Raw genomic sequence first — 20,988 nt, forward strand, 5'->3', positions numbered from 1 at the left:
GTGGCCTGGGACTCACCATGTTGACTGGGCTAGCCTTGGATTGGCAGACCTGCCTGCCTCTGCCTACCAAGTGCCAAGAGTAAGGGCTTTGCCACCCCACCCCACCTTTCTCGGTGTCTTTCACCAAGGCTGTGATCAAATATTCTGACCAAAGCAAGTTGAGGAGAAAGGGTTTATGTTGGCTCACAGTTCAAGGCCCTGCCCCTCACACTGGGGAAGTCAGGGGAGAAGCAGCTGACTGACTGTGGCATCTGCAGTCAGGAGAGGGCAGTGAAGTCAGCCTCCTTGTGCCCAGATCCCACTTCCAGGGGCCAGTTAGGGACAGGTGCCACACAGGAAAGGGCATAGGCCACCTCCCGGGTGACCCTACATTTCCTCAAGCTAACAGCCTGCTCAAGTTAACCAGCACGTGCTTTAAAACAAAAGCAAACCCTCTCGCCTATGTCGTGTGCTTCTCCTTTCTGCTTTTATTTTTTGTTCACTTCCCCCAATTTCTTGATTTATGTTTTTTTTTTTATTTATTGTTGACAGGGTCTCACTGCATAGTCCAGGAAGGCCTAGAACTCCAGTTCTTTCTGCCTTAGGTTTCCAAGCACCAGGACAGGCATGGGCCACCAGGCTTAGCCTTATTTGTTTATCTCTATGTGTGCATGCTGGGGAGAGACACAGAGACAGACAGACTGACTGACTGACAGACAGACAGGCAGACAGACTGACAGGCAGGCAGACAGACTGACAGGCAGGCAGACAGACTGACAGACAGACAGACAGACAGGCAGACAGACTGACAGGCAGGCAGACAGACTGACAGGCAGACAGACAGACAGGCAGACAGACAGACAGGCAGGCAAACAGACTGACAGACAGACTGACTGACTGACAGGACAGAGAACACCTGCCTGGGTATGCCAGGCCAGATTTCAGCTATCAATCTTGCCCAGTCTCCCCACTCCTCTTCTCTGCCCTCTCCCCTGACCCACAGCCCACACCTCTGTCCTAGTTCATCTGCTTTTCCCTTTGGAGCTCCTTAATTAGAGAGGGGGACAGAGAGGCCTTGTCAGACATTTGTAATTTTACTATTCAACAAGATACATTGCTTTTAATCTTAAGAGAGGATAAGTACTAAAAATAGGTTTCTTTCTCCAAAGACCCCCCCCCCCCAGAAAAGGAGAAAGGAGAAAAGAAGAACCTTGCCCATAGTTAACTTGCTCCTTACATACTAATATTATTGTGTTGTAATGTATATTACTAAAATTATTATTTTAGCAGTCTCTGGGTTGGCCACAGATGACTCTGTACACGTGGCTCATTGACCCTTGGTCGGAAAGTCCTGCTCAGCTCTTCACAGTCCAAGACAGCAGCTGACATCAATGTAAAAAGAGAAACAAGCTAAAAACAGTGGAGTGTGTACGCCCTGAATTGCATATTCAGTTGCAAAATCACCATCATTATTATTATAATTACAGAGGAGATGCATTTCAATAATTGTTCAAAGTGTCTTCTGGAGGAAATAAGTAAATCAGGGCCAGCTGTCACAAACCAATCTACCATAATGATCCTCATATGTGTGTCTTCAGGACTCATAACAATCCACAATAACAAATTTGTGCATTCGTCTACTGTCCCTGAACAGCCTTAAAAAAAAAAAAACCTATGATCCGCTCTGATGCCTTCGCTCGGTAGTCCACTTGTAGTTTTGAACAGCATCCTCGGATAACCTTACAGTCATAAACTGCCAAACAAAAATTGCATCACCAGCTTAATAACAAACAACAGTGGGCGGCCTGGCATCAACCCACCTGTAACAGGATGGCCACAAACCTAGGTTTCTGAGCCAAGAGGAAGCCAGGTAGACAGATCAGCAGACAACCGGAAGCAGTTAGAGAGAAACATCCACCAAGACAGACATGCTTTATTGACTTGAAAAATTACAAACAGGAACTGGGAAGGCCTTGTTTTCAGCTTACTTGTGAAATCAACCAGAAGAGTTTCAATTTCGCTCCTCCCAGCAAACAGCTGTGAAATGTCGACGACCTGATGCACCAGGAACTATGTGTCCCTTCACTGAGCACAGAAAAATGTCCCCTGACAGAGGCCATCCTCTCAGAGTAATACCTAAGACACGGTGCGGAGAAAACACTGAACTAGACTGTTCTACAGGCAGAGAGACTCGGGGCTCAACCTGCCAAAGCAAAGAGAAAAGAAACATGGTGGGAAACCAAGCAGATTATGGCAGTCATCAGTGTAGGGACTGGAGCTGACACAGGCCATGAGGACTGACCAGGAACTAGATGCCTTTGCCTGAGGTAGCTGGCCTTTGTGGGAAGGTTAAGGGCTGAGGTTCCTAGTACACAGAAACCCTCTTAAGAGATCTGCTTTTCTAGTGAACAGAAACCCTAAGGCTTGCTCACAATCTTTCTGTTTTCCTCGACAAAGTCCTTTTATTAAAGTGATGTCACCAGAGAGCCAGTTTGGAGGAAGAGGGGCTTTGGACCTGAAGACACAGTGCGCTGTAAAGCAAGTTCCAGCTAAGCACAGGCAAGGTGCGGTTACACAGAGCGCCACCCAAGTGCCTTCTCAAAAGTTCCCATATCTCTGTTCTTTTGAATTATGGTTATATCTCTAATTTCATGTTCTTGAAGAAACTCCAGACACAGGGAAAGAAAGAGAAAGAAAATGTCTTATTACGCTGCTTTTGTCTCGATGGGCTACACAGCCTTTCCAAATCTGAATCTTAATCTTGCTGAAGGCTGGGCCTGAGCCATTCGAAGGGTGAATGACCTTGAGCTACTTCGGGAACTTGCCAGCTGCAGCCTTCTTAGGTGCTAAGAATCTTCTTCCTTGTTACAGAGGCTCAGTACATTTCCATATTTGCACTCACAGCTAAAAGCAATTTAACCAGTGTGCAACTTTATCTTGCTTCAGTAGATCAGACAGTTCCTACAAAAGCATCAGAAGGGCATTGAGTGACATCTTGAAAGTTGTTTTGAGGCATATCTTGCACATTTTTAATTGTAAAAGTAAGACATGACAATGATTAAAATAAATGGAAACTTCAAAATGGTTTCATATAGAAAGCAAAAAAAAAAAAAAAAAAAAAAAAAAATCCTTGACTTTATCACAAGTTAAATAGAACTATTTCTTGGCCTATGTTTTCTATATTATGATATCAAATGCATATAATGCCTAATTTCTAAAAGACTTACGCATTTTTATTTAGATGAGAACACTGTGGCTGTCTTCAGACACATCAGAAGGGGTCAACGGATCCCACTACAGATGGTTGTGAGCCACCATGTGGGTGCTGGGAATTGAACTCAGGACCTCTGAAAGAGCAGTCGGTGTTCTTCACCGCTGAGCCATCTCTCCAGCCTGCATACAATGCTTCTCTACAGAGTAAATTATATTCAGTGTCTTTTATTCTGTATCTAATAGTATATCAGCAACATTCCACCTTATCACATGGAGACCTCTTAGTCACTAGACAAGCCATAAAGCCAACCATTGCCTAATTGACATTTAATCCTTTCCACTTTCCCCTATCATTATTATTATGAACAACGCTTCCATGAATAACCTTACATTCATGTCTTTAGGAACCTTTGTTGTGACTTTATCCACAGAATAAACTACTTCAAAGAAATGACTAGATCATAATACATGCACATTCAAGATGAGAGCAGCAGGGCTGTTCACACCCAGCACCACACACACAACGGAGTGCTTCCGAACTGTAACCTACCCACACTGTCCGACTCAATGGCCATCAGCAGTGCACATGTACTATAACTTTACTAAAAGCCATATTTTATTGAACTTCAAGCATCTGTCACTCATAGAAACATTGGCATGTTGTCATGGTTTCATTTTTCTAAGCACTATGAAGGTGAACATCCTCTCCAAGTAAATTTGGCCATTACTACTTTTTCTTTGTTTGATTTGTTGTTGTTGTTTTGTGAGACAGGTTCTTAAGATGTAGCCCTGACTAGCCTGGGACTCAGAGACCCATTGTCTCTACTTCCCCCAAATGCTGGGATCAAAGGTGTTTACCACCACACCCAACTCCATTCTTATTTTTAATATGTGAAGTATTTGTTCACATTCTTTGCCCATTTCTCCGTTTTGTTTTTTGATAAAATTGTGAAATCAGGACCTCCTTACATAATGCATAAGCGTGTTTTCTTTGGGTCTCCAACAGTTCCTCTCTGTTCCATTTGTCTTGGGTTCAGTTTGCGGTGTCTGTCTGCAGCTGCTCTTTGGCACCATCTTCATTGGCACCATATTAAAGTTTTAAATGTCTAACAGGGATTCATTCATCAGTGTTCCCCTTTTTTGGCTTCTGGGCTCACTTGTGTTTTAAATGTTGGTTGTCTCTCTGCAGTATGGTTGGATTTGAATTCTACTGTGTCCTGAGGCACTACAAATTAGGAACTTATTCTGGGTAAAATGACTTATGTTGGTAATTCTGGCATGTAGGTGGCTAAGGCAAGAGAACTGCGGTGATTGCAAGGCTAACCTGGGCTACATAACAGGATCCTGCTCAGCAAATACGGGGCTAAGGAAACGGCTCAGTGGTGCAACACCTGCTGAAAAAGCAGAACTTCAGTTTGGACCCCCAGCAGCCACATAAACAGCTGGGTGTGGTTACAGGAGTCTGTAACCTGAGCTCCTGAGGGACAGAGACTGCCCATCCTTGCAGTTTATAGCCCTCCCATCTAGCCAACCAGTGGCCCCAAGTTCAGTGGGGCCTCTGCCTCAGAAAGATAAATGGAAATCATCACAGAAGGCACCAAGTTCTAGTCTCCCTGCTCACATATTCAATCTGTCTCTCTTCACACACACACACACACACACACACACACACACACACACACACACACACGCACGCACACACACGAACGCAAGGAATTCAGTTTTACTGTGGAAAGAAAACATTTACGAAGCTAGTATCATTAAGAGAAAGATACAGAAATCCCAACGTCCATTGTTCCTTGGGCAACTATCTGAGCAGAGAATGGTTTATGTCTCATTAAAGGACACCTGAGGGTTACCTCCTCAGAGAAATGGATAATCAGACTATGTTGGCCCTAGGCCACCTAGATTTTTGGTACCTGTTCACCAGGGTTACCTAAAAAACCCACATACACTGCCCAGTGTTAGATTTCAGAGGCAGGGTAGTTAGTACAGATGTCAGGCTCCAAGGCACTCTGTCACACAGCACCTAGACTTTGGTGGGATGTTTTATAAAGGAAAGGAAGCATGAGTTCATGGGGAGCTGAGTCTGTACACAGTTCTCCAGGTACACAGCCATCCCCAGGCCTCAGTCCATCCTCACACACATGTTTAAGCTAGCTCCTTGTCCAGGCAACTCCAAAGAGGACCTCAGGTTTGTTTAAGGCAGCCTGCTCCTAATGTATTAGGTTAGTAAGGACTCATGAAGTAGAGATGACTCCCCATCCCAGCCTTTTATTTTGAAAATTAAAAAACCTACAAAGGTTGAAGAAATACCATTAATTACTTATACTTTTCAAGTCTGTTCAGTTATTGTTTATATTACTTTTATCTTTCCTGTGAATAGACATGTTTATCCATTAAAGCATTTGAAAGTAAGTTGAATAGTAGAATTTCTTAATTGACATCTCACTTAAAATAATCCAACACACGCCTTCAAAGAATAAGGGCATTCAATATAACTATAATACCACTTCAGGCTTGGGAAAATTAGCAATATTTAATAATATCTTTAAGTCCATATTAAAATTTTATCTCCCCCCCCCTCCAGCTTGCTTGCTTGCTTGCTTAATCCTTTTGACAAGGTCTTACATAGCCCAGGCTGACTGTGAATCCTCTGAAGCTAGGGATGACCTGGAACTCCTGGTCCTCCTCCTTCTGCCTCCTAGTGCTTTGCAGATGTACACCCTTCCCACCCCCTCAGTTTCCACCCCCTGCTGGAAGGGAAGTCAGGATGTTGTGCATGTTAGGCCCACATTCTACTAAATGAGTTAGACCCTGTAGGCCCTGGTCTAAGATCTTACCACTGCATTTGATTCTTTTTTTTTTTTTTTTTCTAGTCCAGGGTCCCAAGATGGTCATTTAGCAATACCCACAGATATTTTTGATTATGGGGTACTTCTGGCATTTTATTAATTCATTTCTGTTGCAATAATAAGATACATGAGGTTGGACATTTCACAATGAAGTTTGTTTGATTTATAATTTTGGAGACTGAAAGCCCATGATCAGCTGATTATATCTGGCTTTGACAAAAGCTCCCCACTGCATTCTAACATGGCAGAGAAACAGAAAGGAATCCAGTATGCAGAAAGGCTGAGTTGTTTGGCTCTTGTAATGATCCACACTTGTGAGAACTGAGTTCTTAAAGAACTGTGTTAATCCCAAGGGCAGGGCTGTTAGTGACTTAACCACCTCCCAGTAGGCAGGAACTCTAAAAAGTCTTCTGTCTTCCAACTTTGCCACACTGAACACCACGTTGCTAGCACAGGAAGTTTTCTCTGATAAACTGTATCCAATTGTTGTCTACAGCCAAAAATACCTGCTGAATGTCCAGTAATTCCCTCCCCCTCATACGTGGTCTAAAAAGCCAAGTGATGACCAGGATTGAAAAGCTCAGGTGTAGCCTGTCTAACCAGTCTTCCCACTTTGTTTTGCAGCACACTGACATTGGTATAGCATGTAGGCCAACTGTCATAGACGGTCCCACACTGTAATTTCTCCAGATTGTGTCCTCGTGACTAGTTTCCATGTAGTCTAACAGCAAGAATATAATATAGGTGTCTGTAGCAGTGACCCATTGCTGCAGAACAAATGGCCTGCTAAAATTCAATTCAATAGCATGAGATTACGAACCATTGTCTAGACCATTCTGTGATGTGGGCTGTGCACTGCTGATCGTTAATTCACTCTGGCATTTCAAGTGTATTTGTTGCTTTTCTTGTTTCGACATGACAGGAAGCCACTTGAGTGAGGAAGGGTCCAGAGTTTAAAGGAATCCAGTTCACCATGGGAGGGTCCCTCACCCTCCTTGGCAAAATAAAAAGCAAAGAACAGGTGGAAGATGTGGTAGGGACATCAAACCTCAAGCCCCACCTCCCACGGTTGGCCACTTCCTCTAGGCTGGATATACCTCCTGAACATTTGTTTCATAACCTTACAAAATAGTGCCACCTGCTGGGGACCAAGTGTCCAAGCACATGAGCCTGAGGGGAACATTTCACAATCAGTTCAACATTGAGGGTGGCATCCATTAGGACCAGTTTCCTCGAAGGTCTGCTGAGACCTTGGCTTAGACCTGGTTCAGCCACTTCAACAGTATCATGTTGGCAAAGGTAAGTGATAAGGGACCAGTGAAATGGCTCAGCAGGTATAGGCACCTTTTACCCAGCTTGGTGAAACGATATCCACAGGTTGTCCTATGACCTTAACACACATACTGTGGCAGGCACACACACACACACACACACACACACACACACACACACACAAAATAAATGTTATTAATTTAAAAACAGGTGCTTTGTTTAAAAAATAAAAAGCAAAAAACAAAGCCAGGTTAGACTCCAATAGTAGAGAAATAAACTCTACCCCCTAGTGTAGTTGTTCTACCAAATAAAAGTGATGTTGTGTCCTTACTGCACCTCATCAGGAGAGTTGCAGCATTGAGCTGGTCTACTTCAGCGACATGACGTTTAGTGGGGACAGACGGGCCTCCCCTCTGCAAGCTTTACCTTTCAAACACGTGGGGAGATACTTAGGTGCACTGAGGCAATCTGTTCATTATATTGGTTTCCTAGGGCTGTGGTCACACAGTACTTACAAACTGAGTCGTTTGTGACCATAAAAATTGATTTTCCAGAGGTTGGAAGCAGGAAAATAATGTGTTGGCAGAGCCATGCTCCCTGTCAATCCTGGAGAGAAATCTCTTGCCTTTCCAGCCAGGGGTATTCCCAAGGCTCACAACTGCAGCACTTCCACGTCTGTCTTCACATGGTGTCCTTGTGTGCCTGCATCCTCACGCGACCATCTTACTGTAACATACCAATCACATTCGATTAGGAACTCATTCTCTAGTAGGACCTCATCCTGAGCAAATTATATCTGCAGTAGCCCTGCATATTGTGAGATCATGAGTACTGGGAAGCACTCTGGTATTTTTTGTTGCTTCAGTTGTCATAATTCAAGCCCTAATGCCTAAAAATTGTCCCTTGATGGTGTCTTTAGTGACTGATGATCCCTACTTGACTTAGTTAGTACCTTGAGGGTTTCACAACACTGCGTGCATGTGTGTGTGTGTGTGTGTGTGTGTATCCATTTGTTTATCTGTGCATTATATGTGCATGTGTGTGTATGTGTGTGTATAAGGGTGCATGTATATATGTGTAGGGGTACATGTGTGTGTGTGTGTGTGTGTGTGTGTGGTGTGTGTGTGTGTGTGTGTGTATAAGCCAGAGGTTGATGTAGGGTATCTTCCTTCCCAGCTCCTTTTTTTTATTAAAAATTTTATGAGAATGAGTGTTTTGTTTGAATGTATGTAAGTATATTTCATGCATGCCTGGTGTCCAAAGAGGCCAGAAGAGAGGACAGGATCCCCTAGAACTGAAGTGCAGTCAGTTATAAGCCACCATGTAGGAGGTACGAATTGAACCCAGGTCCCCCAAAAAAGTATCACATATCTTTAATTGCTGAGCCACCTCTACAGCCCTTCACGTCACTTTTTGAGACAGGACCTCTCATGAACCCAGAACTCACTGATCCAGCTAAATTGCTGTCTAGAAGCCCCAGAGATCAGACTGTGCTTGCCTTCCCAGCACTGGGATTAGTCACATGCCACCACACCAGCCTTTTCTTCTGAGTTCTTGAGGGTCAAATTCAGGCTTATATGACAAGCATTTTAGCAAGTGAGCCGTCTTTCCAGCCCAGTAATCTTTTTCAAACCTCATTATATCTTCAGAATGCATTAGCTGTCATTTTGTGTAACAGAGTCTTATTTTGCTGTCTCAACTCTGGTTCTCTTCTCTCCCTTGATTTTTTTTTTTTTTTAAATCATTTAACTGATCATGTTCATATGCAACCATTTTTCTTTTGGGTGCTGGAGACTGAACCCGGGTCCATGCTAGGCAAGGGCTCTACTATGAGCGGTGTCCTAAGCCCTATACATATTTTTAATGTATTCATTCTTATTTCATGTACATTGAAGTTCTGCCTACATGTAGGTCTGTGTGAGGGTGTCAGATCTCCCAGAACTGGAGTTACAGACAGTTGTGAGCTGCCATGTGGGAGCTGGGAATTGAACCTGCATCCTCTGGAAGAGCAGCCAGTGCTCTTAACCACTGAGCCATCTCTCCAGCTCCCCATGCTCTAAGCTCTATATTTTATACAGTTAGACAAACATTTTCACAATCAAATTTCCCAAGCTTGAAAACGGAAGTCTGTGAGGTCAACTCATAAGTAAGGGTTTCAACTTTTTTAAAAGTCGGGATTTTAAACATGATTATTTCAGCTTGCCCACCTCTACAGAACCTAATTCTGTCATCCACCAAGCAAGGTTGTTTTTTTCCTCTCTGGAGAGGTTTCATGATTGTTCCCCAGGGGAAAAGACTCATTATCATTCCCAAACTACAGCCACAGTGACTGCTGTCATCTGCTGAGAATTCTGCTTTGCATATACTTAATTGTCACAGCCGCTCTGCACATAAATCGTGTTGCTGTGATTTATGCAGGAGAAAGTGGAGTCTTCAAAGGGGGTACTAGAAAAACCATAGCCTTTGGGAATGGATGGTTTGAATCCTAGATCTGTGGCAGCTATCTGAATCGGGATCTGGGGCCTCTCTAGAGCCATGCTGAAGATGAGCATAGCTGCTCACCTACCCTGCAGTAGTGTTATTAGTTCTTTATATATCCTGATGCTAGATTATAACTCCTGTCAGGACCGGATAATGATACTTCATGGTGCCACGGAGTCCACGAGCAATTAAATAGGAGCCCATCGAAGTCACTAAAACAGACAACCGACCCATACTTCAGTTGAAGTTTAACTTTTAGAGATATTTGGGGAACAACGAGTTTGTTGATCAATTTCTTAAGCAATATTGTAGGAGAGTGAGTATGACCCTTCAACTTCCGAGAACACCTGGGGGAAGGCCTTCTGGGCGTCACATGCCTATCAGAAAGCTCTTTGGAAATTAATCTCCAAGCAGACTCTGACTTTGTTTACTCCAAAACAGTATGATGATTCCTTCCCCCCAATAACTAAGGGATGTGCTCTAAGCAAGAAGAGGTTAGTGTCCCCTTAAGAGACTATCACAGTGTCTGCTAACACAGTGAGGATGGCAGCTATGCCTCGAAACCATACAATCTCATGAGTTATCCTCACACATGCATTCCATTTAAATATGTTCAATATTTTTAATCAGTTGTTTTGTGTGTGTCCAGATGACAGAATTCACTATCTTTAATTAGTTTTATCCTGTATGTGTGTGTGCAAGATGTATGTGCAGGTGCCTGTAGGAGCCAGAGAGCTTCTGATCTTCTGGAGTCAAAGTTACAGGTAAGTATGAATTGTCTGACATTTTTGCCAGGAACTGAACTGAGGTCCTACACAAGAGCATGCTCTTAACCATCACTGGCCCCTAATTCATTTACGTTTTAACCCAAATCTTACCTGGAACTACATGACTATGGTATTAAGGACCACAGTATTTCAATGAAATGTTCTAGGTACCTGGGGTACATCAGAAACTAAAATAAATATTCTTTCATTCTATTTAGGAGAGATGGGTTAAAAAAAAACCACAACAATTTTATAAATTTTATGCAAAAAGTGTTAATAACCCAAACGTTTTAAAGTAGGGAATATATAGGTTATTGTAATTTTAAATTATGACTGGCAGTCATTTAAAAGGCTGCATTGGACATGGTATGGTGATGCATATCTTTAGTCTAAGCACTTGGGGGACAGAAGCAAGTGAATCGCTGTGAGTTCAGTGTTAGCCTGGTCTACATAGTGAGTTCCAGGTCAGCCAGAGATATATAGTGAGACCCTGTCTATAAGATGGGTGGGGGTGGGGGCTGATACTGAAACAAAAATTTGGATGATATTTTATAACTAGAATACATACTCTATCACTTTTTAAAGTCTTAGGGCTGGAAGGTTGGGTTCCGACCACCCACATCCAGTGGTTCTCAACTACAGAGAGCCAGGCCTCCGCTTCTGGCCTCCGGGGACACCTGCATGCACACAGTGTGTATACCTACACAGGCACACCTTACATACATTAGAAAACAATCCTTATCATTGTATTTTCTAGCTCCAGAATTTCTATAAATATATTAATATTTTATATTCAAAATCAATATTTTAAATTTCTCAAAAAATAATCCTTAAAAATTGTAAAGAGGCATTTTTTCTTCTGTGGCCCCATCTCCACTCTTTCCATCTGTGCCTTGTTTATTCATTTATTCATTCACTTATTTATTTATTCTTATGTACATTTGATGTTTGGCCTACATATATGTGTGTGAGGGTGGCCAGATCCTCTGGAACTGGAGTTACTGTCAGCTGTGAGCTGCCGTACAGGCACTGGGAATTGAACCTGGGTCCTCTGGAGCAGCAGCCAGTGCTCTTAACCACAGAACCATCTCTCCAGTCCCCTGTCTGTGCCTTCCTAAGGCATCCAAGAACCTTTCTACTTTGAAGGGGTAAAAGTTAAAAGAGCAAATGGGCTGTTTCAGGTATGTCCTGTCTACAATTTACCAATGGGGATGGGTTAACATGCTGCTTTCTTAGGGCCAAATGTGTCCCCTGAAGGGAGCTACTGGCTTTAGTGGCACTCCATTACCGGACCCTGAGGGAGGCACTTGTCTTGAAAGTAATGGAAGGACTCAAGCTAGAAAACCTCTTGCTATGCAGTAGACACTTAGGAGAAGAGAATGTTGAGGATGTCACACAATCATCTCAGAATAAGATTAAGGGACATGGAAGCTGGAGTTTATTTAGCATCTACTGTATCCTGAGCATTAGGCAAACTCTGCAGCATGAGCTGACTATTTTCATCATCCACAGGGAAAGAGCAGGGAACTGAGACTTAGAGAAGATGAGGAGACTGCCCACTGCACACACAGGGTGACTTTTAAGCATAAGTCTGCTTGGCTCCAGAACTCATGTTCCTATGTCATTAGTCTATGCTGTCTAGGATTAATCAGATATGGGATATAAACCGTTATTGCTTCTTCAAAACACTGTTCCCTGTGTGGTTCCAGCTCTGAGTCTCTAAGCACTTGCTGAGATGCAACTGCATTTTCTATCCCGTCCTCCTCTCCCAGGCACACCTTAGGTGCCCATCAAGTCCATTCCTATTGGTTCCCAAGTTTTCAGTGGCTTATTTTGTCTCAGCAAGACTGCAGTGACTCCCTCTGTTTGTAGCCCATAGAGTCCTACAATCCAGAGCTGCTTCCCCACCCACCCCTGCGCCTGCCCCTCTACCACTGAGCAGCCAGACCCAGCAGGTACCAATGCAGGTTTCTAGCTTCTCTGTACTCCTAACCAAGGTCAAAGGCTGTGCTCCAGAGTATTGTTTGTAGCTGGTGAAGAAGCTCACAGTGGGAACAGGTGACATGACCCAGCATGTGAGAAAAGTGATTCCCAATGGGATGGACTTGGATCCCTGGGAAACAGGAGAGGGGAAGGCCCCCAGGAAGATGGATCCCTTGTCTTTGCATGGCTTCATCCTGTAGCACATGACCATTCCGCAGAGCCATGTGTGCGGGCTTACCGTCTTTCCGTGGGTTACTCAAGTGTCCTCTGGCAGAACGCCTTGTCTTCTGATTCCCTTTGCCTCTCACACTCACTGCTGCCCCAGGATTGCATCTCCTAAATAAAACATTGGCACAATGTTTCAGTTTGAGTTCTGTTTTTCTAGAAAACATAAACTAAACAAAATATTCAAGTTCAGTTTCTCTTGGTAGGACCACTGCTTCTTGGATTTGCTTGAAAGTGTTCTAAGAGATAACAGCCACTAATAATGTCATGCTCACAAGATACACAGAAATCTTAAAAATCACGCTGTCATTATCAGCACACCTAGTGGTATTTGTGCATGTCCCTTAAAATGTGAAGTTTGTTTAAAAAGAAAAGAAAACTATTGAATGCAACCTTGTTGCTAACAAGAATCCAAAGCCAGGAACTCATAACTGGCGTGCTCCTGCCTCATCTCCTGAGTGTCTCACTGGAACCTTCCCTTTGCCAGGTTTGGACCCCCTCATTCTCACTCAGACTATTATAATTGCTTTATAACTTCTCTCTCTGTTTCCACACCGACTACTCTCATCAATTAAATCGTCCTAAGACAGAGTTCATCTTACTCCCCATATTTAAAACTTTTAGTAACTTCTCATCGGAGAGTAGATTTACCCTCTGATGATGTTGGACAATGACTATTGACCCAGCTTGGGCCCCTACTAGAGGGAGTGGGCACTCAACTAAACGGTGCATGGAAGATAAGAGCCACCGTCAATGGCAGCAGACAGCACTGAGTAATAAAAACTGAGAGGTAGAAGAATAAAATGAAATGTAAAATAAAATAAAAAGCACCACGGAGCAAGGCCAGCAAAGGCAAGAGATGTGACATTAGCAGGGTACAGAAACAGCACTTCACTCTGGGAGGTCCCAAAGGCACAGCTGAATTGTACACCAGATCCAGTGCCCACTGGTCCTTGCTTCAGCTTAGTTTGTGGTTCCCTGAGTTAGTTCTGTTCTAGAAATGAAGACGTTGCCTCTTGGAAGTTTTATCAACCTAAATCATGGCAGGAACCTGAAAACATAATCAACTGAGACTTTGAAGGACCTATCTACAGGACATAGGCAGAGCTATGCGTAGTTAAGGTGCTAGGCGCTCACAGACTAGTGTTAGTAGAAGCTAGGAATGAAGAGAAAAGGGAACGGAAGCCCAGAAAGAGCAGGAACTATGGAGGAATATGGTTATCACCGAGAGCATCTAGAGCACCCTGCTAAAGACAGAGAAGAGCTCTACTGACTTTCCTCCTCTCTGATACTTGCTAATGGCTCCCATTTGAAAGCCCAAGGGCTAGCCAGAGGACAAAGGAAGTCAGGCAGCATAGCATGCAGGTAAAGATTATCAGACACAGCCCAGGGCAGAGAAGAGTATGGTCTTCCCTGTCCCCCAATAAATGTCCACAGCCTAACTCCAGAACCCACTGCATTCCAGAACAAAAGCTGCGATTTCAGTTGGGGGCCATGAGAGGGAGGCTTGGCCCACATTCTGGGTGGGTCCTTAGTTCAGTCGCACACATTCCTACAGGGAGTAGCAGGAGGAGTTTTACAACATTGGAGGAGTCGATGTGACCACAGAAACAGATTGGACTTGAGTGACCAGGAGCCAAAGAAAGCCTGAGGCTATCACTGACTGGAACAGGAGACAGATTATCCCTCTCTCCAAGCCCCAAGAGACTCAGACCCTGCCCAAACCTTCATTTCAGACTTGTGGCCTCTAAAAACTGAAAGAAAACAAAATTCTGTTGTTTTTAAATCAACCAGTTTGTGCTAATTTGTTACAGCAGTCACAAGAAACCAACAGAGGCCAAATGGACAATAAATAACAGAGAATCTATTCATCTCAAATGCCACAATGACGGCCACACTCCTGTTGGCTGGACACTCTGTGACCTACCTTTTATATTCCATTTGGAAGTTCTGCTGGGACCCTTCACACACCTCATATCCTGGGCTCCCAAATCATAGCCGCCTTCATGTGCAAATGTCTTTTCATTCAGATGAGATTATAACGGTCTTCAGAACAAGAACCGGTCCCTCACACCCTGGGAACCCACAGCACTCCTCACAGATTTCCTTAAGCGGAGTAACTGGTAAATGGAAAGTAGCAACCACTGCAGTGATTCTCCGAGGGCATGGTGGCAGTGTTTCCTGCAAACAGTTCCTGTACCTGTAACAGAAGTGCTATATCTGAAACACGTTCCTACGAGAACAGTTCCTCAGGAAAAAATTACATTTCACGTTAGCAAACCCTGTATTCTACACAGAACTGAAACTGCCAACAGTTCACCAAGGAAGAAGAGGCCAGGGCTAACTGAGAAGCAGAAGCAGGCTGGGGGAGACGGGGTGCAAACGTAGATGCGTGTCTAGTGTGTTTGAATCCCTGGGTATTCGACCTGCCCCCGGCCCTGAGAAAAATCAGGACACACACAGGCAAACCGACAAACTCAACAACTGAGACTGAAATTCAAGTGCCAAGAAACTTTGACTCATATAATAAACACCTATTAAGGAACCATGATGCCAAAATACAGTCTATAGATGCTAAGGAAATGACATAAGGCACAGTCCCAAATAAGCAATTACAGCAAAATATAATGAATGCTTGTGTGTGTGTGTGTGTGTGTGTGTGTGTGTGTGTGTGACGGTGTCACTGAGACACTCTCTCTCCCCAGCTCCAGTGTATGCCTTTTCTTAAGAGTGAAAACGCTAGGGATCAGAAGGAAGGGAATGTCTGAGTCTAGAGACACTCTTGGGAGTCTCACTCCCAAGGACCCACTCTCAGGCTAGTGTTTTAGGGTTTCATCAGTCAGAGGCAAAGTCTGGAGCATTCCAAGACCAAAAGAAACGACGGCTTGTGCGCCTGCCAGGCAAACCACACCCTGCTCGGGCCTATTGCATCCACAAAGGTCTATTTTTACTGTTGTCCTCACAGACACTTTTTTCAAGACAAAAAGAGAATGTGGGCTAAGTCCCGTCTTTGCAATCAGGTATTTTATAAGTCAGAGAAAGGAGACTCTGAGGAGGGAATGTGGAGGTTGATTTCTGGAGAATTCAGAATTCTTCTAAGGAGTAGAAACTCAAGCTCTCCCCTGCCTTGGTTTGTTGAAAATTGAAAAGAGGCTGCCTTAGTGTGGCAGTCTCCGGTCCTTCCGAGCTCAGCAGGAGGGAAGGTAGACTTCCCAGGCAGAGTCACTGCTTTGTGGCAAACAGGCTTTGACCAGGATTGAGGGCCCTGCTGCCTCCCCTCCGCTGACCTTCAGATCCCTCTACGGAGAGCAGGCGTCACCCAGCCTCTCTCCCAGACCAGCCCCGCTAGCCCGCTGAGACCAGACCGTGCTGCTTGTGAGTGGGAGGAAAAACCTCTTGGGAAAGCAGCCAGGACAGAGGAAAGGTCAGCAGACACCCACTGAGGGACACGGGGGGGGGGGGGCGGGGAGGGGGTTCCGACCTCACTGTGGAGCATCCACCGGGAAGTGAGAAACTAGAACCCCAACCTGCAGGTCCGCACCCTCATCTTTGTTCTTTTCCAGGAAGCCTCTACCTTGTCGACCCTGCCAGAAGGCCGGCGGCATTTTCATGAAGCGGCAGTAACAAGGACGGGACGTTCTAGCCGAGCCTGCTGGCTGGTCACTCTTTCCACTGCCTTTTGTTTTCATGCATCGTTCCTCTCACTTGCTTCTCAGATTCCTCCGGGCTTTGAAAAAGCCACACAGCGACACCGCCCAGCAGGCTGCCAGGCGGCTCTGACGTGCACCCTGTCCTAAGCATTGATGCGTATCTAGAGCTTCCAGAAAGGGACTGACCACCTCCTGTCAGCATGGCTGCCAAAGGTAAGGCCTTAAGTACCACCCTGTAGACTGGTAAATCACATCCTGCTGTCTTATCAAATGCAACTGCAGTGCTGGGTGTGGTGGTGCGCATCGGTAATTCTAGATCTTGAACAGCTGAGGCAGGAGGATTGCAATTTCTATACCATCTTGTCTCAAAAAACAAACAAACAAACAATAAACTCAAAATATGCATGTGCAAGGCTTGGTGAGCAAACCTTTCTGAAGTGATCCAAGTACAGCCAACACAGATGTGTCTAATCAAAGACAGAGCAGTTTCTGTAGGCAGTTCAGCACGAACGCTCCCTCATGGTTCATGTGATAACATTTGGTGCCAGCTGGTGGCGCTGTTTTGGAAGATTGTATGGCAGGAGATGTAACTGGCAGAGGAGAGTCATTGAGGGTGGAGTTTTGAAGGTTAAAACCTAGTCCATTTCCTGTTAAGCTCTCTGGACAACCAGAATGTGAATAATCTGCCAAAGCCCAACCAACAGCAAGGCCATGGTCTCCCTTCCGTAATGGGCTACATTGCCCGAATCCACGAACCAGTGTAAATCTCTCCTCCCTTAAGCTGATGCTGTCAGGCATGCAGTCACAGTGACATACAGTTAACTAACATCACATGTCAGTGTGTTAGATTGCTGTACATACACATATGTGGGGCACAGAGGATCTCAGCTCATCAAACATCTGAAGTCTGCTTCCAACCTTCCTCTTAAGGTAGCTATCCTATTAAAAGCCCCAGGTGGATGTTTATTTCCTAATAATTTAAAATACTCTATATGTATTTACTTTGTGGCTGTGGGCCTTGGCATGCGGAGGTTAGAGGACAACGTGAGGTCCCTCTCCTCTCATGCTGTGGGTCAGGGACATGGAACTCAGGCTGTCAGGCTTGCTCCCATGCTCCTTATCTAGGAATAAGTCTAGCCTGCCGGTAACCTTACAGACTTGGTACTGGTTCTCAGTGTGGAGCAAGAGACATTCTCATAAGTGACTGACGGAAGACGGAAATTGGTTAAGCCACTTACTGTGTACAGTAGCCTCAGAAGCAACCTGGAAAAGTCAAAAGTGCATATCCATTTCAGGCAATTTCCATCCTCATCTCTACCCCTCACAGACTCCCACGTGTGTCTCAGGAGTTCTCAAGGATGAGGGTGGTACGAAGAACTGAAATCTAAAACAAACAAACAAACAAACAAAAAACAATATAAAACCATAAAACCAAACAACCACCAAAAACAAAACTATTTCTACTCATGGGAGACTAGAGTGGGAAATAGTCATCCAGCCGGATAGTATTATTTCAGTACTGCATAGTATAATATTAACACGTTAGTAAGAACAGATTAGTTCTAATGGTGGTACATGCATAAATCTCAAAGGCATCATGGTGAGAAAAAGGCTCTAGAAAAATATGTATTAACCCTGCAAACTAACATTCTGTGTAGTTAAATATCATTAAAAGATTAGTTACTTCTGGGTAAGCCGAGATGCAAAAGACTTTGAAAACCAGATTCTTAGTTTATTTAAAAACATTAAGAGCTGGGAAGATGGGTCAGTAGTTAACAGCACTGGCTGCTCTTCCAGAGGACCTGAGTTCAACTCCTATCAATGACATGGCGGCTCACAACCATATGTATCAGGATCTGATGCCCTCTTCTGGCTTGTCAGAACATGCAGATAGAGCACTCATATACATAAGTAAATCAATTTTTAAAAAATATTAAAAGGTCAGGTGTTGGGGTGCACATCTTTCCTCATAGCACTTGGGAGGCAGAGGCAGGCAGATTTCTGTCAAAAACAAAAAACAAACAAAAAACCCAACAAATCAAATCAAAACAAAACAAAACCCCAAACAACAAAAGGCTCAAATCCCGGATAATAGATATAGACCCTAAGAGTGAGTTGGAGGAATGTGGCCAGTATAGCAAAAGGCTATGCAGTCCGTACACTTCTTACTTATGAAAACTAAGCAGCTGTTTTATATACTGAGACATCTCCACAAACATATGCACTAAAAAACCCTCTTAGAAACCTGTGCAGCTGATGTGGCTTTCAACACTGGAGAAGCCAGGAAGGGTCGCTCACGATGTCTTATCCAGGTGCCCTTGTGACCTTCTGGACGAGAGAGTGTCCTGAAAAAAAATCAGAGGTACCATGGGGTGAGGATCGATGCAGAGCCACAAGTGGATATAATTAAAACCATACCCAGAAACCCCCAGCTCGGGCAGAAAATCGGATCAGAATGCAAATGCAGTTGTCCTTCTGTGACCTAGCACCTAGGAGCATGACACAGCAGCTCTGCATCAGGACATCTAGACTCTAAAGGACTTTCTAAGAAGTTCTGATGACCAGACAGGTTTCCAGCGGCCATCTCTGGTTATGTTCTACCAGTTTTCAAAGAAACTGGGCAGGTGGAGCGGAGCAGGGAAAGAGAGGAGAAAAGAGGCAGAAAGGAAGGAAGGCAGGCGTGCAGCAAGCCTTTAACCCTTCCCCTCCCGCCTCCTTCCCTGGCCCTGCTTCTTTTCAGAATTCCAACTTTCTGTGATACTCATTTGGCAGTTACCAGCTTCCTTGTTTGCTCCGAACATGGCTCCTGTTTACCCAGAAAGTTTAACCTATGTCATAAGCATCTTAGAGCATCTTTGTCTGCTATAGTGTCTAACAGTGCCTCGGGGAGGAAGCAATAACCAGTCATAATTAAGAAGGCATCGAATTCAGAAGTGTGTTTTGGTACTGAAATTGGTTGTGTTTTTAGAAGCTAGCAATGACATGAAGTGCAGTTCCTATCAAAACCTCAACATCTTTTCTTTTGCAGATGTTGACTGGCTGGTTCTAGAAGTCATATGGAAGTCACAGCCCAGAAGAGGCACCACAGCCTTGAAAAAGATCCAAGGTGGAAGACAAGTATTTCCCAGTTTCAAAACCTGTAGTAATCTTCCTAGGGAGGCCAGGAATTGATGGTATAAGGGACAAGCCTACACATTACGGTCGGTTTCAGACAAGGTGCCAAAACAACTTAAAAGGAGAGAAATACGATCGATCGTGTGTTTGGCTTTGGTGCTGGGGGTTGAGCCTCATGTGCTGAACAAGCATTCTACCACTGAGCTACATCCTTGTCCCTCAGTTTTCACAGTTTATTTGGACATGGGGCCTCACTAAATTATCGGTGCTGACCTTGACCTCATTCTGTAGCCTGGACTGGCCTTCAACTTGCACATCTCCTGCCTCTGCCTCCCAGTTAGCTGGGATTACAGGCCTGCGGCACAGGCCCAGCTAAAAATGTTCTACTCAGCAAAAGGTGCTGGGGCAGCTGAATATCTGCTGCAGAAGAGTAAAGGTGGATTCTCTTCAGCACCATACGCCTCCCTCAAAACACCACGTGGACTGCAGTATATATGTATGGGGACATCCCAATGAAACTCAGTATTTTATACCTTAATCAAAAAGTTAACAAAATTCTAAGTAAACATGAATCACTGACTTAAATGCAGGAATTAAGACATTTCTTTTGCAACCTGCTATGAAGAACAGAACTCTGAACTTACAGCGATCCCTCTGTCTCTGCCTTCCTACTGCCGAGAGCATATGCTACAATGCCTGGCCAGAAAAAAACCTCAAAAGTCTTCCAGAATGGAGATGTAGCTCAGGGCTAGCACACATGTCCAGGATGTGGAGGAAACAAGGGAATCTAAGCCAATGCAACAGTGTCAAAGTTAAGGACAACTGGATTTTAAACGGAAAAGCTTTTCTATTTCACGGCCCAGTCTTTAGAACCCACAGTGGACAAAGAGAACTGATTCCCAAAGGTTGTCCTCTGATCTCTATGTGTGCAGTATAGTGTAGTCCCCCATATATATACACACATGTGATGACGACGGCGATAAAAACACTTTTGTGTTTTGAAGGACACCATCAAGAAAATACAAGGACAGGTTGATATCATGGGAGACCTCCGCTTTTCTGGGGAGCAAGGGAGGACTGGCTGTAGAATGAAGGGTGGGGAGATGAGAGAGAGGGACTGGGAGGGAGGAGAAGGTGCAATAGAGATGTGATATAAATTAAAAAATAATACAACACAAAAGTTCCTCTTCGTATTAATGCATAGTAATTCAATAATGCTGTGTATAAGTTCCCTGGCCTAGTAGTAGAATATCAAATTATTTTAATGTTGCTTTGAAATTCAAAGAAGGAGAAAGAAAAAGAAGGGAAGTAGGAGGAGGAGGAGGAGGATGAGCAGGAAGAGGAGGAAAAGGAAGAAGAAGAAGAAGAAGAAGAAGAAGAAGAAGAAGAAGAAGAAGAAGAAGAAGAAGAAGAAGAAGAAGAAAGTTAAAGTGCAAATTACAGAATAAA

General features: G+C 44.2%; 2 long non-coding RNA genes across 6 annotated transcripts in view; one reads left to right on the plus strand and one right to left on the minus strand.

Moving 5' to 3' along the window:
• The window catches only part of LOC308432472, a 30,668-nt gene extending 10,037 nt beyond the window's left edge, over positions 1 to 20,631 (plus strand). Inside the window, exons 2-3 of the long non-coding RNA XR_013975412.1 lie at positions 16,492 to 16,638; positions 19,454 to 20,631. This is a non-coding gene — a long non-coding RNA (uncharacterized lncRNA). The remainder of the gene's footprint in view (positions 1 to 16,491; positions 16,639 to 19,453) is intronic.
• The window catches only part of LOC308432471, a 155,881-nt gene continuing 136,785 nt past the window's right edge, over positions 1,893 to 20,988 (minus strand). For all 5 annotated transcript variants that reach the window (XR_013975407.1, XR_013975408.1, XR_013975409.1 and 2 more), the window contains 7 exons: positions 18,671 to 18,770; positions 17,664 to 17,809; positions 14,703 to 14,975; positions 12,789 to 12,886; positions 7,945 to 8,045; positions 3,207 to 3,389; positions 1,893 to 2,940 (listed from right to left, as the gene is read on the minus strand). This is a non-coding gene — a long non-coding RNA (uncharacterized lncRNA). The remainder of the gene's footprint in view (positions 2,941 to 3,206; positions 3,390 to 7,944; positions 8,046 to 12,788; positions 12,887 to 14,702; positions 14,976 to 17,663; positions 17,810 to 18,670; positions 18,771 to 20,988) is intronic.

This window comes from Micromys minutus, assembly GCF_963924665.1.
Source record: "Micromys minutus genome assembly, chromosome: 18".
NCBI lineage: Eukaryota > Metazoa > Chordata > Mammalia > Rodentia > Muridae > Micromys > Micromys minutus.